The 27,175-nt window shown below is 32.0% G+C and overlaps 1 protein-coding gene and 1 long non-coding RNA gene across 2 annotated transcripts in view; both read left to right on the plus strand.

Annotated features, from left to right (window-relative positions):
- LOC114340452 (CD166 antigen homolog) overlaps positions 1-27,175 on the plus strand; it is an 827,535-nt gene that overhangs the window by 398,931 nt on the left and 401,429 nt on the right. The gene's annotated exons all lie outside the window — the stretch shown is intronic.
- Positions 3,629-3,984, plus strand: LOC126889400 (uncharacterized). Its single transcript, XR_007700019.1, has 2 exons — positions 3,629-3,747; positions 3,846-3,984. It is a non-coding gene; the product is annotated as an uncharacterized LOC126889400 (long non-coding RNA).

The raw sequence follows: 27,175 nt of genomic DNA on the forward strand, positions 1-27,175 counted from the left end.
AACCTATTTGAATTTGGATGCCTGTTATAAAATCCTCCTCCATGGGGTTAACGTTTATATATATTACAACTAGTTGATGGGATCATCAAGGAGAGTTCGTTTCACACTTTCGTATGATTTGAGACCGTTAACGGGATTCTCTTAACGGGATATCAACAGATTTTATTAAAGTTTTGACGTCTATTTGTGTCACTTCTTCAGTAAGAGCTTCACTGATTTCTTGAACACTAACAATTTTTACCTTTATCTGGATATAAATGTAATCCTTTATATTATGGTCAATTAAATCACTAAAAAAGGATACTAAACGAGACCAAATAAAGATTTTGATATCTATGTTTATCACCATGTACTAATACAGTTTTCTTTCAGTGAGGAATTCACTATTTCTTTGTGTAATAATAATTACTATATATATTTTGATATAAATATATTCTCTTGTACCTTTACAGCTTCCAAAGTAACTAAAAAATCAATTTTTTTCTAAAAAACTTTGATAAGTACTTCGACGTCAATTTGACAGCGAACTATCAAAAAAAAATATTATTGGGACACCCGGTACTAGCTGTACAAAAGTATATTATTTACACGTCATGGTAACAACATCGCTAAAGAAGTTTTCACTTCTCTCGGTACTCTCCCGAGTGCCAGTTTTTTAGTTATATTAAGTTTAAAGACCATCATTTAAAAACCATATTGTGCACCCAAATATTTTTGTATTAAACATTGATAGTAGTGAATATAATAGGAGTTAGCTACTTACAAAAATAGGGGTATTAGGAAACCAAAAATTACATTTTTTTATACAAGTATACCGTAAGTTACCTCATACAAAAATGTGAGGCTGGAATAATGCTCATTTGCAAATTAAAACATCGTTTTGTCGTTGCTTTGTTAATGTGAAATGACTGTTAGTATTGTATATTATTAAATGGAATAAATACCTTCGATGTTTCCTGTCACGACATAATTGAATGTCACTTTACATACAATTTACACAATCGGGAAATAGAGTACGTGAGTCAATCAATCAGAATAAGAAGCAATTATGCACTGTAGGTATTCAATCAACAACTACTAAATGTATTAAACATAGTATTGAATAGAGTTAGGCAGACATCATTGTGTCGTATTTTAAGGTACAATACTAGTTTCAACCAAATAAATTTAACAGTATAATTAACCAATATTGTTGAAAGTGATCTAAATTGAGCTTTTTCATGTTTTAGTTCAGTATGTTCATTTTCTAGTTGAAATCGATTTCTTTTCTTTTTTATCTCTTTTCTCCTTCTTCTTCTTCAGTCTGTTTGCATCCACTCCTGGATAAAGGCCTTCCCTTAAGTTCTCCGTTCTTCTCTGCTTTGTGCTATTTGGTGCCAGTTTCTCCTCATTTTTGCTTGGTTGTCGTCTAGCCATCATTCTTGTGGTATTCCTCTACTACTATTGTGCTCGCGTCGTCTCCAATGTGCAATGCTTCTCGTCCACCTTTCGATGTTTTGTCGTGCCGCGTGTCTACCAGTAGCTGGTTTTATATCAACTTGCACGAGATATCGAGCTGAGAGAAGAAATCTTGGAATTATAAAGATTGATATTGTTTGAAGGAGAAGGACAGTCGCAGCATAAGAGGTGCACGTTGTGGGAGAACCAAGGACAACACAATCCGTAAGAAGAAGTAAAGAAGATAGAAAAGATTAGTCAGATTATTTGTGAAAAGAGAGAGTTGTTTTATATTACATACCATATTTGTTTTTTGTCAACTTAACAGTTTAATAGCTTAATTTATTCACTCATAAATTCATAGAAGATATACAGTTGAGTCCGCGAGTCTTTACCCGTGCGTCATTAATACCTAGCGAGATAAAACATATACTTTTTATTTAGCATCATTCTCTTCCACTCATGAAATTAATGACAAACCAGCTGCCGCCTGTTATTAAGTAAAGACACATGTTATTTTTATGAACGATTTAGACTCAGTGCATTGAAAAGAGATAGGTACACTTCGCGTCATATAAAACTGGTACACTTTTTTTCCCAATGTAAACCTGTGTTCAGACTGACAATTATTGTTCGTGAATCACTTTGTTGTTGCCATCACAGACAACGGAATTGAGCTAAATCTAAATACAAAAAAATAACGTTTAAAATGTAATTTCGAATTGTAATACATAATATATTTACATTCCACATTTGTTCACTGTAATAGTTATTCATTTTGTATTAATTTCAAATTAAATTTTTAATTTTTCCAGTGTGTTTTATTTATTCTACACAACTTAATGCAGTTTTGTCCTATTCGCGGTGTGCAAGTACTTGGAAAGGGAAACGAGAAACGACCCTGCGCGAGTCGCGGAGAAATATTGCAACTATCTTAAATAATTCATATTGTCAATTGAAACTGTCAAATTGACGTATATTTCATACCTTCTGTCAATGAAGCAGAAAAATTATATATTGCTCCACAATATTGCTCTGATATGCAATTATTATATAAAGGTAAATTTAATTAATTGTATTTTGTTTGCAGTACTGCATTTTAATAACTAATTTTATTTACTACATACAATTGTTGATGTTTTCATAACATAACCTGAATTTTATTTTTTCTTCTTATTATTTTTTTTGGACTATGGCCTTGACAATTATCCAGTAACCAGGACTAATATAATTGGCCAATATAATTAAAAGTGCGAATAATAGTACAGAGCGTAGAAATAGGGGTCGCTTTGCCGAACTTGGACGGTCCCAATAATTTACGAGAAACCAATCACACCTCTCGATTTGACATTAAACATAATAATTTAAAGTCATGTCAAGATTTATTATCTATCGTTATTTTTGGATTGAAATATTTTCATAAATTATAATAAAATACGAATCAATGTATGGATACTTAATTGAGATGACGGAAAATTACAATTGTTTTAGTTTTTAGTATATTAAAAAATGCGGTCTGTCGCACAGCCCCGTTTTTACCTAGTTTGATATAATATTTTCGTTCAACAGGGCTTTTCATTCACAGTCATTTGTTTCGAGCTTCTGTCATCTGTCACATAATATTAATATATCTACGTCATACGTTATTGGTATATACAAATGATACAAACCCAAGACGTAGGGCGTAGATATATTAATATTATGTGACACATGACAGAAGCTCGAAACAAATGACAATCGATGAAAAGCCCTACTGGCAACGTTATCCTAGAAATTAGAATGACACTTGTGACAAGATCAACTTACACAACTTGAAACACGATTTTCGGTTATAAGAGTCATGCCCCGCTCACTCTAATAAAAAACATGTAATCGTATTTATTTTCCTTCCATTTAGTCAGAGGCGCTGATGTCGGCCTTGTGATTGGTGGAACATGACTTTGACAAATCCTGCGCTATCTGTGAATCTGTAATCTGTGTTCGTGTTCGTTCGTTCGTTGTCGTTCACTTATTTTATATGGTCCATGCCCCGCGCACTCTAATAAAAAACATGTAATCGTATTTATTTTCCTTCCATTTTGTCAAAGGCGCTGATGTCGGCATTGTGATTGGTGGAACATGACTTTTGACAAATCCTGCGCTATCTGTGAATCTGTGTTCAGTGTTCGTGTTCGTTCGTTCGTTGTCGTTCAGATATTTTTTTATATGGTCATGGTCGGTTATGTGATGGTTTGTGTCACCATAAAAAGCTGATATTCAGTCGTGTTTTTTGATATTTTTGTTATTTTGTAATCGAGTACCTTTTTAAAGGTAAGTTTTTCTGATTGTAAGGTAGAGATTTTCTGATTGTAGGTACTGTTTATCCAACAGTTTTAAAATCCACATTTTATTTCGCGTTTTGTTGTTAGGTCTAATGGCTCCCATCAGGTGTTGTGTGCAGACGGTGGAAAAATTCAACGAGTAAACCTATATTTAATCCAAATTAAATACTCATATTTCTATGTAAAATGTCACATTATTGAATAAATAAATAATTAAGAAACAAAAGTTGTTTGTGTTGTACCTTTATTGTCCATTTGAATAAAATATTAAATATTGGAAGTACCGTATGGAGGCTATGATGTACCTAGCATGGAGGCTAGATTACGCCACTCTTCCTATCCAATCAACAACAAGAACGTTTAAAATTTCACACCTATCATGTCGAAGCTACAGACCACTTATGTGGAGGCCAGATTTGTAGTACCCTTCCATTTAACCAGGTGCTGAGATGGCGCTGAAATACGTGACATATTTTTTAAAGAGTAAGATCGCATTCTACCAAATCACACAACACTTTTTTCTATGATATGGTCGGTTATGTGATGTGTTTGTGTCACCATAAAAATTAAGCTGATATTCAGTCGTGTTTTTTGATATTTTTGTTATTTCATAATCGAGTACCTTTTTAAAGGTAAGTTTTTCTGATTGTAGGTACTGTTTATCCAACAGTTTTAAAATACACATTTTATTTCACGTTTTGTTGTTAGGTCTAATGGCTCCGTTCAGCTGTTGTGTGCAGACGGTGGAAAAAATTCGACAAGTAAACATTTATTTAATCCAAATTACTCATATTTCTATGTAAAATGTCACATTATTGTTTAAATAAATAAGTAAGAAACAAATGTTGTTTGTGTTTTACCTTTATTGTCCACTTGAATAAATAAAATATTGGAAGTACCGTATGGAGGCTATGATGTACCTAGCATGGAGGCTAGATTATGCCACTCTTCCTATCCAATCAACAGCAAGAATGTTTAAAATTTCACACCTATCATGTAGAAGCTACAGACCACTTATGTGGAGGCCAGATTTGTAGTATCCTTCCAATTAAACAGGTGCTGAAATACGTGACATATTTTTTGAAGGGTAAGATCGCATTCTACCAAATCACACAACACTTTTTTCTATGATAAGAGTTGTACCCGTTTTTTTGACGCGAAGTGTACAAATAAAGACGATTGAGGATGTCTTCACATATTTTAAGTACAATTTCTGACGTTTTGGTTTGTTTACTTTTGTGGCTGTCAGTTTGTTGAATTTTTTGCTGTTATTTTGTCAAATTTTCGCATTTTGAAGTTTTTTATAGTATACAAAGAGTTGTTTTCACAACTAATTTTATATTGGAGTTAGAAATTTTGGAATAAGTTTATGTTATTTTACGATAAATTTTGACATCATACAAAGCTAACCTCATTGTTGACACAGTTCAATGCTTGTGTTTAAGGTTCCGCCAAAGTGAATAAAATAACAAAAAGAAAATATGTTATTGAATTCTTTTACAAATTGTTTATTTATTTATTAATCAATGATAATAAAATAATTTATTAAGCTACTTCAAATGTAGCCGTAATCTGCACCACAATTTTAAAGCAAAACTTAAATTTGACATTCTATTTATTTGATAACGTCAAATTTTATACTATAACCCGTGATCGGAATAATATCCACTTGCCGTTGCGTTTAGTATATTTCCGACTTATTTCGTATGCTTTAAATGATGACGCACGGGTAAAGACTCGCGGACTCAACTGTAAGTAATTTTACGTAAGTTTTATGTAAGTTTTTTTTATATAATAATAAGAACAGTCAACCGAATCATTTGAATGAATTTTGGTTAAAAAAGGGATATAGTAGAATTAAAGTTTTATAAATAAATAATAGTTATACAATTTATATGATTTTGAGTATATTTATCTTCCCTGTTTTGTCCTGGATAAAGTAAACAACGAGAAATATTAGAAGCCACAAACTAAAAGTAAAACCTTAACCCGGCATTGGTCGCTAGGTAGGTTGTTACGCGAGTGGTCGCGCGTGAGATTTTCTCTCACATATCAAACTTTTGCCTCTACAAAATTTTACAAAAAAGATGAGGTTTCATAAACGATAAAGCCATTTGCTTTAAAAAGACACGACGTTTTTCTGTTTTATTATTATTATCTTTATATAAAATGTGACTATTGATGCCGCCAATATTTAATATTGAAAAATATATGGTAAGTGACCATCTACAACTAACCCGTGAAACAGAATATAGGGGTTTCATATCATCGACCACATCCACGGCGCTTTTTATTACATCATAAAACGATATTATTTTAGGTTTTAAGGAGAAAAATAAAATTAATTTTTATACACAGTTGGTGACGCCGGTGGTCGCTTGATGAGAGAATCTCTCACATGAAGCGCACTGACTCAACAATATGGTGACACTAAGAAAACTGAGTCACTATCTGAGCGAACGAGTCTATTAGATTGTCGAGGGAGGATAGTTAGGAGACTAGAAGGAACTACAGCGCGTATAATTTCCCAGAAAAAAAGTTGTGCGCAATTTTCTGAAACCGTGAGAGAAAATCTCATATAGCGACCACTGGCGGGTTAAAATCAATTAGCCCTGAGAATATTTTCTATTGGAAAGTTTAATTAAAATTGTTGTTATTTTCATGAGTAGCAATTAAAATAATTAATTAATTAATAGAATTAATGAGATGCTGATCAATCTCATAACAGTGATAAAATACAGAACTTAATAAATATACACTTTTCGCCACTTTCGATGTCACTTCCATCTAAGTTGATTGTGATATCTTGGTTTCTCATCTCTTTTGTTTTATTTAAGTTCACTTTTAAAACCAACTTTTTCAGATCCTTGTTTAAGCTCCTTTAGCTTTTATATTAGTTCTTCTGTATTGTTGCTTATGAGTACTGTATAATCCGCAAATCTTAGATGGCTTAAAAATATGCCATCGACTTTAATTCCACGTTGTTCTCAATTTAATTTCTTGAACATATATACTAATGCAAGACTAAATAATTTTGGAGAGATACTGTCTCCCTTCTAACTCCTCTCTCCGTTCTTATTGTGCTTGTTGTTATACTTTCTGATACATTTATTTGCATAGTTCCATTGTCGTATATGTAGTTGAGAAGTATTCTATATCTAGAATTCATCCTGAGTTCTTATCCTCCCTCAGTGTTTATCTCTCAGTTCCATTTATTACTTTTAATTAGTAGTAAACACATCATATCAGAGATAGGATTAAAAACTATCATTTTGTCCTAAATTGACCGTCGTTCCAAAAAAATAGGTATTTTCCTCCACTTTTGAAGAGCACCATCACCATATCCTCTATTTCAGTTATGTCCGACCCTAACTGACCTAGATATTCAAGTTCTGTGACCAAGATATTCAAGTTTTCTTTGTTTAATAATTGTGCTCACGATTTAATTTTCGAAAAATTTATTAGTTAATGGAAATGTATTAGTCCTGTCCCCAGGGGGGGGGGGTTACAACGGCCTTCTTAATTCAGATGGACTTACCCAAATTTTTTTATGTATTTTGACCCGTAGAACACGCATTTTTTGGGTAACAGTTGATCCGGATGTCGATAAGATTGTTATAATCAAAGAACTTGAGGAATTACATAACAGCGATTTTTCGCAAAACAAAACATTTTTTTGTATTTTTGGGTGATTCTCAGCAAAAAATGATCCTACAAGTTTTTTCGTAGGATGCATAATTTTCGAGATAAACGCGGTTGAACTTTCAAAAAATCGAAAAAGTCCCATTTTCTAATCCGAATAACTTTTGATTAAAAAATAAAATAGCAATTCTGCTTACTGCATTTGAAAGTTCAAGTCAAATTCTACCGGTTTTGATTATTTGCATTGCTAAATATTAAGTTTTTATTTGTTAAACAAAGACATAAACACATAGTGTTTTCCGTGCCCGATGCATGCGTTTTAATGTACATAATCTACAAAGAAATTGTTGTACGCGCGCCTACTCGTTCGATTTCAAATGAGAAATGCATTGAAAACATCATTCAATCACTATGTGTTTATAGCTTTGTTTAACAATAAAAATATTAATGTTTAGCAATGAAAGTAATCAAAACCGATAGAATTTGACTTGAACTTTCAAATGCGGTAAGTTGAATTGCTATTTTATTTTTCAATCAAAAGTTATTCGGGGTCAAAAATTTCAATTTTTCGATTTTTTGAAAGTTCAACCGCGTTTATGTCAAAAACTATGCATCCTACGAAAAAACTTGTAAAAACATTTTTTGTTTAAAATGACCCAAAAATACAAAAAAATGTTTTGTTTTGCGAAAAGTAGCTGTTATATGATTCCTCAAGTTCTTTGTTTATAACAATCTTATCGACATCCGGATCGACTGTTACCCAAAAAATTCGTGTTCTACGGGTAAAAATACATAAAAAAACTTAGGTAAGTCCATCTGAATTAAGGAGGCCGTTGTACCCCCACTGGCGACAGGACTATATGAATTGATACATGATAAGTACAAATCGAGTTATCTGAAAAAGATGGTTTACAAGGCAAGGTTTGGTACAAAGATCACAGGACTATGTACAGTCGAAGGTAGCGCTTTGCCTGACCTGAAGAATAGCTATTTGTGTAACAAGGGTGGAAAGTGCTACTTTTCCTCCCGTGAATGAAGTTTACTGTAGTAGGGTAGTAATCTCTCGAGGGAGGAAAAGGCATTTTACTCCCATGATATACATATGATTTTTCCACCTTCCTCAAATATCAAGTAATTTTTTCATTTTTAAATTATTTATTTATGTAACTAACTGACAAAATCTATTAGAGCACTAAAACTAACAAGTAGGTACAGTATAACTGTCAACTATCAAATATAAGTCAAAATATTAATGTAAACATTGTTAAATCAAAATAACAATTTACTGTTTTTATCATTCTGCAAAATAACAGCGTACAGCACATTATACCTATTATTAAAATTGACTTTAAAATGTTTATTTTCATACGAAGTAATAATAAGTTGTGTCGTCTCTGTGCTTATTTTTACGGATTATTTATTGGATTATACTTTGCCCGGTTCTTTATATTTCAAAGTACATAATACAAAGGTTAAGCGTTATCACCATAAATCAATTTTGCATAACAACTTTTCGCCCGACCCCATAACGGTTTTCTGATCAGAAAAATTACTCTTTTTTGTTTGATTTGTAAATGCTAATATTTATGTCATTTGGAAAGCATATTTATTTCTGTCCTGTTTAGGTTCTTTAAAAATTACATTTTTGTTTATACTACCGTACCTATACAGAGTTGTAACAACAGACCTCTTTTGGGGTTTGTTTTTGTTTTTGGGATCATCAATTTATAACAAATTTTTTTGGTCGAAATAAGGTAAAATATGGTGAATAGAGCATGGCGGTAACAAAACTTAGCATTATTTGTAATTTTGAACAACTGTAAAATAAAATCTACCGTAGATGTAAAAATCTGTCAATTTACTATTTTTGTTGGGAATAGGCAACAATTTAACTTTAAAATTAAGTTTATTTGACGTTTCGATTTCCACTCCGGAAATCATTCTCGAAATACAACAATTTAATTAAAAACACTAGTACATGAATAATCGCTGCAAGTTTTTTTTACTCTAGCATAGGCGGTTCAGATGGTATAAAAAGGGGTTTTTTAAAATATAACACCCTGTAATTAAAAAATTTGCAATTGCCCTTAAATGAAACCTATACCAAATAATCAGCCACTTATTTGTGAATAATTGCCGCGGGGTTTATTCTTAATTTTTATTACAGTTAAGGAATAGCTATTTGTATAACAAGGGAGGAAAGTGCTACTTTTCCTCCCGAGAATGAAGCTTACTGCCCGACGCGTAGCGGAGGGCAGTAATCATTCAAGGGAAGAAAAGGCACTTGACTCCCATGTTATACATATTATGGTTTTTCCACCTTCCTCAAATTAATAACAAGTCATTTTTCATTTTTAATTATTTTATTTATGTAACTAACCAACAAAATTTATTAAAACTAAAACTAACAAGTAGGTACAATATAACTGTCAACTGTCAAATATAATTCAAATTATTAATGTAAACATCATAGAGGTATATATTAACATAGAGCAAGCCTACCTTCCGCGCTTCCTGACGACAAGATCTCATGGACTGGTTTGCTGCATCTCTTTCTAACACATTGTATCGAAAATCTATGATGACATTCAGTGTGAATATAGGCACGGAAGATGAGGACAACTGTAGCAGCTTTACTATGCGTAAGAATGAAACAGCACTAATCCAAATAAAGAAGATGGTGTCGTCACTTCGCTCTGAATGACACTCTCTCTATGCTAATATATAACTCTATGGTAAACATTGTTAAATCAAAATAACAATTTACTGTTTTTTACCATTTTGCAAAATACAGGGTAATGTATAAATAAACGTTAAAATGTATAGATACTTACGTAATGGAAAATACTTACAATCAGGTCCGGAAAAGTATTCTTTGGGTAGAGGTAGGTGTAAAAAATAATTTTTTAAAAACATTTTTTTTTAATTTGTCAACTTTGGGGAGCCACCCCTGCTAAACGGTGAGTGATAGACATATCCTATCTATCGGGAAATAAATATTAGGAAATAGAGTCCTCTTCATTTTACTATTAAGTAAATTTTTTGCAAAACTTACAGGAAGCGCTACGTTTCGCAAAAACCACAAATTAACCCCTTTAATGGGATGAAAAGGGGGGTTCCGGGGCCAAATTTTTTAAGAAAAAGTTAGTCTCATAATAAGTACTCCTTGATATATGTACCAGAAAAAAATAAAACCGCACTTGTGTCCACTTTGCGAGATTCAACCTCTGTTTCCTACTGTCGTCTGCAAATATACACATCTCAGAGTTTATCATTTGCATTCTGTTTCAACAGATGCAGTATTTTTTGAAAGTCTTCTTACATTCTTTCACTATCGCATCTGTTACATTTATGAATAGCACTGGGTTGAGACCCTCTTGTCCAACGCTTTGAGTTGTTTCAAATGGTTCTGAATATCTATTTCTTTTGGAAAAACTTGTTATTGTTGCGAAAAATAAAGGTTTTTATCGAAAATAAACAAATCTATAAGACAATCCGATAGTACAGCTGGGTACGTATGGGTTATTTGATTGAGTTCCAAATTGAACGAAAACAAATAAATTAACTTTTGCGCCCAACAATGAAAATATGCCTCATGTGGGTTTATGAAACTTACAACGGGAAAATTATTGGTCTTGTGGAGCAAGTAATGTTCTCGGAGGGACATAACTGCGGAGCTAGGCGTAACACATGCTGTTTGTTCTATCCAAAACCTATGTAACAGGAACTAGGAAAACTCAAAAATAAAGCCAGGGAAAGCCGCCAAAAAGTAATAATGGCTCGCCACGATCGTTTAATTGTCCAATCAGCTGGAAGACATCCAACCATTTCTCACCTGCAGCTCCAAAAGCAACTTTTGGAAACTATAGGTGTAACTGTTTCAGTTGAAACGATAAGAAAAAGAGTTCGTGCTAAGAAGTATACAGTAGGAGACAGTTATGGGTTCCCGAGTTATTCACGCAGCACAAGATTGATCGAGTAAATTGGTGACTTCACCACCAAAACTGGAACATTGGAAATTGACAAAATGTGCTCTTTTCAGAAAAGTCAGGATTTGTGTAAAATCAGATTACCCTCGAAATCGTGTACTTAGAGGTCGAGGAAGACAACCAAGAACGAAAACTGTCAGATCTGTTCACAAATATAAAAGGGAAATGTAATGTTCTGGAGAGGAACTGTAATCTGTAAAAAAGTCCTTTAATTTTCCTCCAAGCAACTTCAACTGCTCACAGGTATGTTGATAACCTGTAGTTATGCTCTGGAGAGGTGAAACAGGAGAAAATTTAATAGTGGACCTCCACATACCATTAGAGTGATTAGAGACATCATTGAACCAGAAGGTATCCCTTGTTTGGAGTGGCCTGCTTGCTCACTCGAGCTTAACCCTGCAGAGTATTTGTGCCATATGCTTAGAAGAAAAATTAGAGCTCGTCGGGATACTCCACAAAACACCGCACGGCTGGTACAAGCTGCTCTTGAAGAATGGACCACAACAAAATGTTGATAATTTGATTAGGAGCGTGCCCGCGCAAACTAAAGCTTGCATAAGGACTAGAGGTGATAAAACTGACTTAAAAAAAAAAATAAATAAAAACAATTTAAACAATATTCGTTTTACGTTGAAATTTTTTATTCTATTGACTTTAAAACAACCAGTTTCAATTTTTTTTAAATACTATATTGTTTTATTTGTATTGTTATGTATAAGTTATTAAATTGCTTTAAAATAAATATTGTTTGACTTCGTGTGTTCGTTTTTTAAAATTCGCCCGAAATAATAAGAAATATCACATGATTCCATATAAGTTTGGTTGTGTGTATATGGTCTTATGTGTTATGTCCTTTCCTGAATCCACTTTGTACGTCCTCTAATTTGTGTTCTATTTCATTTCTGAGTTTCCTTTCTATTATCGTTTCGTATACTTTTGCTGCTACACATAATAGTGATACACCTCTATAGTTCTTACAGTCTCATGTATTTCTTTTCTTGTGTATAGGTATAATTACTGCATTTGTCCACTCTCTGGGTATTATTTTCTTTTTCGTATTAGGTTATATATTATGTATAATAATTTTTCTTTTGCTTTTACTTCTATACATTTCATCATTTATGGTGCTATTTCATCGCTTCCTGGTGCTTTTCCAATCGTTATCTTTCTTATTGCTTCTTCCAGTTCTTCTTTTTTATGGTTTCTTGATTTTCCGTGTTTCTGATGGATCCTCTATTGATGCGGCTTTCTTTCTCCATTATATTTCCTTCCTTTCCATTCAGTATCAGCTCAAAATATTTCCTCCATCTTTCCATTATTTTCTTATCATCGTTTATTATTGTTCCTTCCTTGTTCATTATTTATTTCAGTTTTGTTTCTTTGTTGCTTCTTAGGTTTTTCAGTGTTCTATAAAATAATTTTTTGTTTTCTGTGCTGTTTTGTTCCATTTTTTCTCCGATTTTTTCCCATCTTTACTTTTTTCTTTCTTAATTAAGAGAAAGAGGAAAGTCAAAATTCTGAGAAAAAATTTAACTTTTGTTCTGTGTCACTTATATTTTTTTTTGTTTTAATCTTCACATTTTTGTTGTGTTTTGTCTTGTATGTATTCTTTCCATAATTTCTTCATCATCATCATCAATGGAGCTACAACTCTTCGTGAGTCTTTGCCGCGTTTACTATTGCCTTCCATGTTTGTCGGTCCTGTGCCACTAATTCCCATTGTGGCACTCCCATTTTCTCTAGCCATAATTTCTTCTTTTCTTTTATTTCTCTTTTCGCTTCATCGTTCCACCAAGATGTCCGTTTCCTCCTGCTGTTTCTTGTAGTCCCACATATTTATTTAGATGTTTTTATCATCGCGTTTTTAAAATTTTCCCATTCTTCTTTGTTACCATTGTTTCATGTTCATTGTCCGTGTCTTTCTCTAGCTCCTCTCTGTATCTTATTTTCGTTGATTGTTCTTTTAGTTTAAAAATTTTTATTATTTCTTTGTGCTTGCTGTCTATATTCTCTTTTCTTTTTATTTCTTTTCTTTTGCTTTTGAATGTGGTTTCTGGTAGATAGTGGTCACTTCTAATTTCATAACTCCTTTTCACCCTTACGTCTCTTATCCAGTTTTTCTCTGTTTTTTTGCACTATAGTATAGTCTATAACTGATTGTTCTTCTCGTGATTTGACTTCTCTTGTGATCTTGTGTATCCTTTTATGTTGAAATGTGTGTTCATAATCACCGGGTTATTGTATAGACAGAATTGGAGCAGTAATTTTCAATTTTTGTTTATTTTTTCATCCCCATAATGTGCAATGACATTGTTTCATTTTTCTGCTTCTTTCCTCACTCTACTCTTTATGTCTCCTGTGATCACAATTTTCTCTGTACAATCATTTATCGCTTCTTGTAATTTATCCCAGAACTTATTCTTTTCGTTTTTTGTTGAGTATTCATCTGGTCCATAGCATATGATTAGGTTTGTATTGGTTTCCGCTGTATCCATATCTATGTCTACTCTTAGTATACGTTCGTTGTAATATATCCAATTTTTTACTTTGTTGATACTGTTTTTCTAAAGTAATTTAAAAATTTTCATAATACAATTACTATTAGATATAAAATAAACGCAACGAATATAGTGGACTGTATAATCCAAACAAACCGTGCTTTATGTTGAGGTAATATCATCGTTACAGGCATGTACCTTCATATTAAAAGCCAGCACCCATTCTAATAGGTTAAAGTAATTTCCGTGCCCTCGTCAAACTCAATTAGCTATTTCTGAACTTCGACTTGCAAATTTGCCTCCTGAACCAATCCAGATCACTTCCGAGTTAACATTATTAACGGACTTTAGTTCAGGATGAGTTATTGTGGTATCAATATTTAATCAATCAATCCATTTCGGTGATTATCACCGGAGAGTACCCGGAAACTATTTAATTGACTCTCTATCTGTATTGCATTACCGTCAAGGAGGTGAATTTTCAATTTACCTGCAGAATTTAAACAATCTCATTATTCGATTAAACGAGTTTATTTGGAGACTGATTACATTATGTTGTTTTTAACACATCAAAATACATGTGACATGTAAAATTCAAATATTGTACAAATGTGCTGTTTGGATCAATACGATCAAATCATAATTTACGCAATTTTTCTTTAAAATTATGTAAAAGTATGTGACATTAACAAGGAACAAGGTGGACAAATAAAAGAAGGCAAAGCCCTAAAGTTGGGTGCCATAAATATGTGTGGCAATAAAATGGAAAGAAGAAGAAGTTGTCAACACATAAGGGATGAACGAAGGCTCCGTTGCTCAGAATCGGGTAGATATGTGGGTGTGGTTCTTTACATTTTCTTATTAGCTGGGAAATAGAGACAAAAAATAGACAAACACAAAAAAAAAAGGGCAAATAGCTACTAGAGCTAAACTAGGACACAATGGACAAAAAAATTTAATAAAAAAATTAATCAATATAAAGCCGAAAGGGCGCCACTTTGATCTTTTAGTTTTGAAAGGGAAGACAAAGAAAAACTCTTTAAATAAACCAAACAAATTAAAAGGTAACTAAATAAAAATAATCATTTCAAGATAAATATAAATTCATATAAAGATATGTAATAAAGATAAAAAAGATAAATAAAACCTACCTTATTATTTCCCACTCAGTTGACCAGAGAGAAGGGAGATGGATAATTAGTAACAAGCCAACATGATTAAAAATTAATGCTATTTATTAAACAAACAAAATTATTAAAAAAGAAATTAAGGTTGACCTCTTTCTGGTTTTACATTTTTAAAAGGTATTGTCCACAAATACAAATAAATACAATATTAAGTAGGTACCTTTGTGTCTCTGCTTTAATGTTCTGCAGCTTCCAACGCAAAGTCCAGATATACGGTCGTAGCACTTTTCACTTTACTACTACAAAAATACAATACTGATGTGGTACAATCTCGAATTTACAGGAGTATTTAGTTTGAAAAGTTCAGCAATGCTTTACTTGTTTTTGTAACTTATATAACTTGTTGTGACGTAAAAGCACGACTTCATTTCATCATGATTACTAATAAGAACTGCTTGACCAACATGAAATGTGTTCCAAAAGGAACAGGGGCGTCCTCCAGACCGAAATAAAGGTCGTTGACTACCGACCATCAAACTTTGTAGCTAAATCGACGATCTCCATAATTGCACCTAAGTGCAAACTCCCCCAGTGTTTTACGAAGACATCACTGGACACTGCACAATCAGAAGTTCGACCTCTCTACATCGTTGGCTGATCGATAATGATCATCCTAGCTACCTCCTCAACGCTCCTACCCCAGAAAACATACCACCTTTCCTCCAGCTCACACTCATGATCCGATCAACCAATCAAGAAAATATTGTCCTTTTCATGACAAAATAATTGACGAATCCAAAACCAATTACAGAAACAAGAACAGCCCTGAAAAGCACCATCTCTCCCAAGTATCACAAAACGTTAGTCCAGCCAATCAAAAATGAGATACCGTGATTTCAGATGACAAATATTAACCAATGCTAAGCCCTGTGGTTTTGCATGACACAATGTTTAGCAAATCAGAACAGAATACGATGATTTATATTTTTGCGTCGTCATTCTTTTGGTTAAATCCTGAGTATGCGACTTATTAGTTTGGAAAATAAATAAGTTTTAAAATATTTACATTTGCAAGATGTTTCCATTAGATCACGCCAAAAGATTGATCATAATTCATTCCCAATCAAGCTGACTTAAGTAATAAGAACAACAAACAAGGCTATTAGATAACTACGATCAATTTCTCAATGTTTACTTTGGATGCGAGTTGACACGGAAAACGAATTAACTCTAAAGAGAATCTTAAAGTCGATCAGATTTATGGTGAACACTAATGACCCACTCAAGGTTCAGTCGTATTTTTTGTTTACCGCAAGGGAACAGACACTTGTGTAAACACCCAAATTCTCGAATAGTCCATATCGCATAAACATTCTTGAGACTGTAAGAAAAATGACACATAAATCAATCTACGCTAAAGCGCAGGAACATTACGATTCTTACTTGGGAATTTTTGACGGCGTAATTTTTTAACGAATATTACGTGTATGATATACAGGGTAAAATGAAAGATAATGTTTTCTGCAACAGCTGAAAGCTAATAAAAAATTGAAGTTTTTTCGTATCGTTACAAGTATCACGAGGGCAAAAGAAATCGATAATTTTTAAGAGCTCGAGAGTAATTAGGTAAGATTAGTTCATGAATAAAACTGTCTTTTTAAATCATTTTAACTAATATTTTATTGATATCTTCGCCTGAATATTTGCTAACCTATTTCTTGGTATTCTCTGTGAGAAGTTGTAAAACATTAATTGTCATTAATCTCACTGAATGTATTTTTGCATAGCAACGAAGGGCATAGGAAGTAATATTTGACGACGAAAAATTATCGAAAAAAATTATTTCTGTAATTTTTATTTTTGAGGCTGTCTATTGTTCAAAATCTCTATAAATGAATAATCAATATTAATATCACAAGAGAGTGCGAATAAATTGACAATAATGCGACAATTTTTCGAAAACTTGCTTCCTGGCAATAGACACGAGAAGCCGGAAGGCTCGAGTGGCTATTGCCCAATGACAACAAGTTTGAGAAAAAGTGAAGCATTATTTTCTTATATATTCTTATACTGTCGCATGATATTCGTAAAGTTATTTTTTAATACTTACATATAAAATTCAAGTCTTTGTATAAAAACATTCAGTGACATTGATCCTAATTAATGTGACAGACATTTTTCAACTTGTCAAAGTGAACAGCACAGTTTAACAAATATTTGGACGAAGATATTAATAAAATATTGGTTAAAATTATTTATAAATACAGTTTTGTTATTGCAATATTCTTACCGAAGTAAACTCGAGCAGTTAAATTTGCCGATTTGTGTTCTGCAGGGCCCAGAGCACACCAAATAGAATTCTGTTTTGTTTACGTCACAAAATAGAATTTCATAATGGGAGAATCGACGGTTGCTAGGCAACGTGACGTCACTAAAATAGACTTATATTTGGCGTGCTCCCACACCTGGTATCAATTTGACATTAAATGTAGAACTAAAAGTTTATTATGGATATTTTCTTAAATGTGACAGTTGTCAAAACTAGGAAACTGGTTGCAATTAAACAGAAACAATCTACTTTAAACTATTTCCACTGTAATAGTTTACAGTAGAAAGTTACCGCTGTAATAATAATCTGATTGAACATAATTAAACACCTGTCTTTTTAAATCATGTAACTAATATTTTACTGATATATTCGCCTGAATATTTGTTAAACCTGTTTCTTGTTGTTCTCTGTGACAAGTTGTAAAACATTAATTGTCATTAATGTCACTGAATGTATTTTTGCGTAGCAACGGAGGGCATCTGACGTAAAATAATTGACAACGGGAAATTATCAAAAATTATCGGCATTAATATCACAAGAGAGTGAGAATAAATTGACAATAATGCGACAATTAATATCATTATTTTTTTTTTATTTAGCTGATGCCTCGACAACTAATGGCTACTGCCATGGTAGTTACGGTGCATTTTTGCAGTTAAGTACCTAGTGTCAGGTGTAGTGTGTGTATTGAGTAAGTGTCTTGTTACTTTGCAAAGTCGACGTCATTGTCTTTGCAAAAAGACGCTAATTGTATCCGAACGTCTGCGGTCCCTCTGGACAATTATTATTATTTAGCATTAACAAGCATTATTTTCTAACTTTGCATCTGGGGCTTTTCGTTGTTTTCCTCGTAATACGAGAGTTGTCGCTGAATTGCGTCTCAGAGGTGGGTTCATTGCATTGCGATGGTTTGCCTTAAATTGGCAGAATTGTTTGTATTTCCTTCAGAGTTGAGACTTCTGAGCTTCACCGATGAGGCATAAGGATGCTGAAATAGCTATATGGAGATGGTGGTCCAACTCTGAATCAAATATAAACAAAACCTGCCTTGATCTGTTTTATCTTTTTTATTTTTACTCAGTTTGAGTATTTAGAAACTGTCTTTCGGTCCTTTTCCTTGACGAAGGGAAGGTAAATGCGTGGCCTAAGCGTCCTCTATTTGCTTTCTCCTACTTTCGTCGTCTCTTGTGATTATATATTGTAAAATCCGGAGATATGGGATGCAGCCAGAAAGCAGTTTATTAGCGAAAAGTCTTGGATTTAAAATATTGTTTATTATATTTTTATTTTTATTTCAATTATTCTAATTGTTTAAAAGGTAGTAAACTTTGCATCTGAGGCTTTTCGTTGTTTTCCTCGTAATACGAGAGATGTCGCTGAATTGCGTCTGAGAGGTGGGTTCATTGCATTGCGATGGTTTGCCTTAAATTGGCAGAATTGTTTGTATTTCCTTCAGAGTTGAGACTTCTGAGCTTCACCGATGAGGCATAAGGATGCTGAAATAGCTATATGGAGATGGTGGTCCAACTCTGAATCAAATATAAACAAAACCTGCCTTGATCTTTTTTATCTTTTTCATTATTTTCTAATTTATTATTACTGTCGTGTGATATTCGTAAGGTTATTTTTTAACACTTATATATAAAATTTAAGTCTTTGTATAAAAACATTCAGTGACATTGATCCCAATTAACGTGACACATATTTTTCAATTTGTCAAAGTGAACAGTTTGGCAAATATTTAGACGAAGATATTAATAAAATATTAGTTAAAATTATTTGAAAATACAGTTTTATTATTGAAATATTCTTACCGAAGTAAACTCGAGCACTTAAATTTGCCGATTTGTGTTCTCCTGGTATCAATTTGACATTAGATGCAGAACTAAAAGTTTATTATGGATATTTTCTTAAATTTGACATTTGTCAAAACTAGGAAACTGGTTGCAATTAAACAGAAACAATGTACTTTAAACTATTTCCACTGTAATAATGTACAGTAGAAAGTTAATGCTGTAATAATAATCTGATTGAACATAATTAAACACCTCTCTTTTTAAATCATTTTAACTAAAATTTTACTGATATATTCGGCTGAATATTTGTTAAACCTGTTTCTTGTTGTTATCAGTGACAAAGTTGTAAAACATTAATTGTCATTAATGTCACTGAATGTATTTTTGCATAGCAACGAAGGGCATCTGACGTAAAATAATTGACGACGGGAAATTGTCAAAAATTTTCAGTAGTAATTGCACAAGAGCTCTGAAATTATTGAATTTTTCCCGAGTGACACTTTGACAGTTTTAATTTTACGAGTTTAAAAAAGGGGTGCATCACTGGATGCCTCCCTACATGTCATTCCTAATTATTGTCAGTCCTATTACTTATTGTCTGTTACCTACCTAAACATTTAGGTTTAGATTGTATAGATAGATTGTAATAAATGTGGGGTTATAAAAAAAAATCACGAGCCGAAGGCGAGTGAAATTTTGTCAAAGTGTCACGAGAGCAAAAATTCTATATTAATTTCAGAGGCATGCAATTTCTTGCGATTATTTCATGAATAAAACTGTTCAAAACCAAAATTTTATTGTAATTTATTTATTTAAGTACCATTAAACACGCAGTTTTTATAAATATTTGACGATTGAAAGTCATCACTTTTATAATTTTGAAAACATTAATTGTCATTAATGTCACTGAATGTATTTTTTCGTAGCAACGAAGGGCATCTGACGTAATATACTTAACGACGGGAGATTATCAAAAATTATCGATTTAATTCAGATTTCTGTAGCTTTCTATTGGTCAGAATCTCCTACGAATGAAATAATCGGCATTCATATCACAAGAGAGTGAGAATAAATTGACAATAATGCGACAATTAGTATCATTATTTATTTTATTTAGCTGATGCCTCGACAACTAATGGCTATTGGCATGGTAGGTACGGTGATTTTTTGCAGTTAGGTACCTAGTGTCATGTGTAGTGTGTGTATTGAGTAAGTGTCTTGCTACTTTGCAAAGTCGACGTCATTGTCTTTGCAAAGAGACGCTAATTGTATCCGAACGTCTGCGGACAATTATTATTATTTAGCATTAACAAGCATTATTTTTTTATTTATTCTTACTGTCGTGTGATATTCGTAAGGTTATTTTTTAACACTTATATATATAATTTAAGTCTTTGTATAAAAACATTTAATGACATTAATCCCAATTAACATGACACACATTTTTCAACTTGTCAAAGTGAACAGCACAGTGTAGCAAATATTTAGACGAAGATATTAATAAAAAATTAGTTAAAATTATTTAAAAATACAGTTTTATTAATTAAAATATTCTTACCGAAGTAAACTCGAGCACTTAAATTTGCGGATTTGTGTTCTCCTGACAGAACTAAACACGTGCTGAAAAATCTTACTACACGATTGGAAGCTAAAATCATTAAAAAATAATCGCTGTATTTGTTATTCTTGTAGCTTTCTATTGGTCAGAATCTCTATGAATGAAATAATAGCTGTAATTTTTATTTGTGTAGCTTTCTATTGGCCACAATCTCTATAAATAAGATCATCTGAGAAATTTCCGGTCTTCGTTTGTCAATGTATTTATTTTCTGGATGTCCTGTTATCAGTTAAAATATATATCATTTTGAGGTTATACGTTGCCACTAAAATTACAAAATAAAGCAAATAAATTCTGTTAAAACGTGAGAAATATTAATAATCCAAACATTCCGTACTCTAATACAAACTGGTATACCTTATATTTAACCAAACTGAAGTCGTCTTACTTCGTTGTATGTCGCTCCCTGACTTTAACTCTCCCTATCTATTCCCATTCTCTCCCCTAACGGCCTTTAATCAGTATGCAAAACCTCCTAGGGAGATTCGTAGGAGTTCGGTAGCATCATTGTAACTATCCCGCAGGCCCAAGACAACAATAACACTTAAAACTAAAGCATTTTCAAGCACCTCTGGAAACTATAAATGTTCGATTGCATTCCTGGAAATAGAAAACAGGCTACTGGGAATTGTTCAAGAAGAATCTCAGGAAAGAGGTTTCAGGACGAAATTCAAAAATATTTTAAATATTAGAATATTTATTCAGTTAAGTATTTATAAGTATTACAAGTAATCTCAATATTTTCCATATTTTTTTTTTTGCGAAAATTAATACCACCTTGTAAAATTTATTATAGTCCGTTTCACACTTTTTTGAGCGATTTGATGTTAATAAGATGAAATTGTCAATAGCCCAGTAAATGAACGGGAAATACGGCGATACCGTGTAATTTTAAGGGTCCGAATTGCATGAAAATTTGGTTTGTGTTCTACTTACCCTCCACTTCAAAGTTGAACAAGTGCCGTTGGTTGCATTAAATTTACTTACGGGGTAACAGTCACCACTCTGCCGTCCTTAGGAAAAACGCCGTATCTGCAGAGAGATCGCATTTGAGTAAAATCGGTTTTTGCTTAAATGTCTAGCCGTTGAAAACTATTTAGAATTTTTTTTTGTTTTCTACTTTATATACATAATAAATATCATAGAATTCATACTTATACATAAGATTGACAAAATATATTTTATTTACTCTAAAAACTCATGTTACTGCGTTCTTTCTAAGTATACTACATAAAAATTAACTTCTTCCTCCTTAGGAAGAATGTAGTACTGCGTTTGCACTAAGCATTTTCTTATTTTATAATACAGTAGGCTCTCTCTATAACGAACACGGTTATTACGAGGTTTCGCTTATAACGAGGTACACTACATGTCCCATAAAATTCCTATTGAACTGAACATTTCTATAACGAGGAAAAATGAAATCGTAAAATATGTATCTTTATTATTCTTTATGTATTTTTAGCGCTGTAATGGCTACAAGTAAATAGCCCAACTACCTACCTGTATACATAAATTCCCAACATCTATGCTCCGTGGCGTTACAACCCTTCGTGGGTTTTAGCCGACTCGACAACATGCCTCCACTGTTTTCTGTTGAGGCCGACTCCACTGAAGATATCGAGGGTAGTGCTTTAATAAAAATCCACGCCTACCTATAATAAAGTTCTTCCTGTTCTGTTTATTTATTGGCCGATACTGAATATTGTAAAAAAATTTATAATTTATGATGGCGAAGCCTTATTGTGGAAGAAACAATATTTAGCAACTTATATTGCTCCGAATGGCATCACTATATAATAGAAAGTTAATATTTTAGACAACGATATAGGTATGTATGCACAATATAATTGTTGTCTGATATAACGAGATCCGCGTATAACGAGGTAATTAGTCTGCCATTTCAGTTCTCGTTATAGAGGGAGTCTACTGTATAATAAATACAATATAACGATGAAAAAGGAGAATAAGAAACATTTTTTATAAAAGTGTGTCATGAAAATGGATAAAAAAAGTGTTGGAAATAATTTTGGAATTAATAAGTTTGCGTTTTAATAAGGGGCGTTTCTTGAATTTTAAAATTAAAAACATTCCAGAAACGATTAACATTTACGATCAAGTTTATTTTTAATTATTAATTATTATACATTGATTTAACTATGTACTTTTATAACACATTTTTTATTTGGAAATTCTACGACGTACGGCGATCAAAATACTTCGTACCAAAATTCCTATTTCGAACAAACTTTATAAAATTTGCACTGTTTAAAATGCCTGATGTAACGTTATAATACAATGTCGCATCAACAACAATATTCATACACATAGGAAACTCCGCTATACCTCACATTATTTCTTGATCACCAACAACTCAAACATATGTGTTTAGATTTTCTATTGATAAAGAAAGAATAGCGTTCTGCAGTATTAACTTTGTTCTATTTTCTATTTGACATATTTAAAAAATTATATCAAACAACCGTTCACGTTGAAAAATGGCAACAAACTAACCTTATTAAAAATTTTACACATGCTGTAAAAATCTGTCAAATGCTTAGGCAGAACGCCGCATCTAGTGCCTGCTTAGGATAAACGCGGCAATTGACCTTTAAATACGGCGTTTTTTCTAAGTATTTTTCAGATGACGCATTTATTCTAAGTATCCATGAATATTTTTGCAGATACGGCATAAAATGCGTTGTGTTTAATGTATTTTGGCTTAACTTACGTCATTTTTAGTAAGCAAATAAGATAGATATGCACATTTGGGTTAGAAAAATGTATAAATCTAATTTTTTCAGATTTTTGCAGATACGGCGTTCTCGCTAAGCACGGCAGCACTTCTCGGGGGTGAAAAAACGCGCTTTTAAAGTAAGTCCAGAAATGCATAAATTGACTAATTCTAAGCAACTTTCCTTCTATAGAGTTTTTAGTCAATATTTTTTGAGTTATTTGCGATTGAAAATGTTTATTTTTCGACAAAAAATCACGTTTATCTACTCTATCTCATATTATGTATAAGTTTTTAGTTTGTGAAAACTGTCATTATAAATAGCAGTATGTGAAGGGTATAAAGTGATCGTGAAGTAACAATGTATTTTAAATGGGATTTACTTTTTCGCACTGTTTTTGGCACGCTTTCATATAATAAAATATCCTTAACTTTGTCGTTGTCATGGTGATGCCATGTGAGCAAAAAATTACAATAAATGTTTTGACAGTTTTTTGGTTTGAAAGAAGTTTGAATTTTTAAATGTCAAAGTTCTAAAAATTGTAGAATAGAAATGTATTCCAGTGACGAAGAGTTGCAGTTTTTTTATTTGTTTATCGTAGATAAAATATTGTATGAAACTCGCAGCGCTCGTGCTCTAAACATCGCGTGCATGCGCAAAAAGCATATTTCACGAACTGTTTCATAAATAACTATTTCAGGCGGTTTTTCGCCAATAACTCAAAAAGTAATTATTTTGTTGAAAAAATATTCTTAGCAAAAATGTAGCGAAAAAATGATGTATAAATAAAGTCTATAAACCCAATAAAAGCAAAGTTAAAGACTCATGAAAAGTATGTTCTTATTCGTCAAATTCCAAATCTAATATTTAAACGTGAAACAACCAAAAAGTTAAGCAATTTTCGGGAAAAACCTTATTAAAATTTTTAAGTGTTTAAAAAAAGCTTTATTTTTATTTTTATAAATGTTGCTATTAGCATCAAAACTAAACGAGCTCTGCTCAAAATAAAAGTAAACGTTAGCACTTTACCATTTACACTATATGTATCGGTTCGAGTGCATATTTTTGAAGAAAATTTCGTCTTATACTAATTTTTTTTTTATTTTGGAAAAATGCTCTTTTTTTAAAATAACTTAAAAAGTATTAGTGAAAAATCTCAAAGAGTAAAAAAATGTAGGTGTTACTTTTATAAATGTGCTGGTTTTATTTTATTTTTCTGTAAAACAAAATTTGGTTGAGATATTATAGCTGTTCAAAGCATACACTCGTGACTAGTGACTCGTTCAAGCCGTTTTAACTATAACCCTTTCAAATATGTATTAGCAATTTAAACCGGTTAAACTTACAAATCAGATAAAAAATACATAAGTAATTTTTTTTTAAAGCGGTAACAATTAATTTCCTTTAGGGGGCTAAATAGGGGAAGATTTTCAGGATTTTTTTACCAAAAAATAAAGTGACCAACGTTGTTTTAAGCGTAACTCGGTTAGTTTTGATGCTAAAAACTTTTATAAAGAATGAAAATAAAGCCTTTTTTAAGCAGTTTAAAAAATTCTTATTAGAATAAATTTTTTTCCGAAAAGTGCTTAATTTTTTGGTTATTTCACGTTGAAATGTTCAAATTGGAATTTACGAATAAGAACTTTTTTTTAATAAGCTACAACTTTGCTTTTGCTGGGTCTATAGACTTCACGAATTCACATCTCTTTTTATTATTTTTTAGCTACATTTTTGCTCACAATATTTTGTTCGATAACCTACTTAGTTTTTTATACATTTGCGAAAAACTGCCTGAAAAGGTGGCTTTTTGTCTAAAAATAAACATTTTCAATCGCAAATAACTCGAAAAGTATTGACTTACGTAAACAGCCCTATACGATAAAAGTTGCTCAGAGTTAGTTAATTTATCCATTTCCGGACTTACTTTACACGTATGTTTTTTCACCCCCGAGAAGGGGTAAATTTTACCCCCCCAAGTAAAAGCAACCAACGGCACAAATTCAACTTCGAAGTGGAGGATAAGTAGAACCTTAATTCAAATTTTCATGCAATTCGGAGTTGATCCACATATTGGAGTTAAATGGCCAACTCTAGTGCAGTTTCTCTCATCACCTTTCTCTGGAATACCTGGTCACTTTCTCACGTTTCCTTTATAGTCTAGTAAAATAAAATTACACTACATGTAAATCAAAATGTAAATTCGTACAGGTTGAAACAAATTTTATATCAAAGTTTAGGTGGGTACAAAAGATATTTTCAAAAAAGTATCCAAATCATACAGGGGGATCATTGTTTAAATACTTAAAAAGGGGTCATTTTTGCAAAAAAAAATACTTTTTTAACTACTGAGGTCATTCAATTACTAATGAAGGTCTATAGGATTATTTTCTACAAAGTTGAAGGGTAAATCTTTCATATAAGACTTACTAAATTAAATTCGACCCCCTATTTATTTAAAGAATTGTACATAAAACTTTAAAAACAAATTTGCAAATTATTATTTTTAGCGTTTTAAATAAGCACTATAGAATATCTTATTTTACAGAAGAAGTTGCGCTGTGTTACCAGTATTAATAAAAAAAATTGGTTAAAAAATATTTAATATTTTTTGAGATATTGAATTTGTATATTAAATGTTACTATATTTTCAATTACAAAAACGCGGTTGTTGCCAAAGACCTATTTACCTGTATTAAATCTCATTATTTTTATTTTTATGTATATTTTCGATAAATGTATTGATAAATTCAAATTTCAATTAAACTTCCCCTAAAATGGCATTTGAAAATTATTCAAATTTGTTTATAATTTGTTTTTTTAATAACGTCGCGGGGATTAAATATTTTGAAATGCCGTTTCGATAATTGAGTTCCTGAGAATTTTTCACTAATTAACAAATTTTTTTGTCTTTTTTCTCTTCTTTTTTTTTTTCTTGGAGTTATATTACTACGGGCTCTTTTAGGGTTAAGTTTCATTAAGCATGTCGACTCTCTAAGTTGTAGATTATAGACCTAAAAATATTAAGATTTACCAAAAATCTCTTTAATAAAATGTGTCTACTTACTGAGTTACAGGGTGTTTCATTTAAAAATTTAAAAATTATTGTTACCAAGTACTTTAAAACTATTTGACATATCCTTATCATACTTGGCAGAAAGTGTGGGCACTATACAGTCTACTAAATTGTGATAAATAAAAGTTTCTAGCTACTACCAGAGGTTTACGACAGGGGATAGTGAATTATTGACCCTTCCCAAATTCTACGCCACTGAGGGAATTACTATTTTAGCAAAATTTTTCGATTCTCTAATACTTTCTATGTAAATAATATACTCTTTACTGGTAACGATTAAGTCATTAGTTTTCGAGATATTGGACGTTAAAAATTAAATGGCATAGTTATTTTGATTTAGTCATTCATTCATTTTAAACTTCCAATATCTCTCAAACTGATGACTTTATCGATACCAATAAAGTTATTTACATACAAGGTATTGGAGAATCTAAAAATTTCGCTAAAATAGTAATTCACTCAGTGGCGTAGAATTTGGGAAGGGTCAATCATTCACTATCCCCTGTTGTACGCCTCTGGCACTAGCTAGAAACGTTTATTAATCACAATTTAGTAGGGTGTATAATAGCCACACTTTCTGCCCAGTATGATAAGGATACGTCAAATAGTT

This window comes from Diabrotica virgifera, chromosome 1 (assembly GCF_917563875.1).
Source record: "Diabrotica virgifera virgifera chromosome 1, PGI_DIABVI_V3a".
Lineage (NCBI taxonomy): Eukaryota > Metazoa > Arthropoda > Insecta > Coleoptera > Chrysomelidae > Diabrotica > Diabrotica virgifera.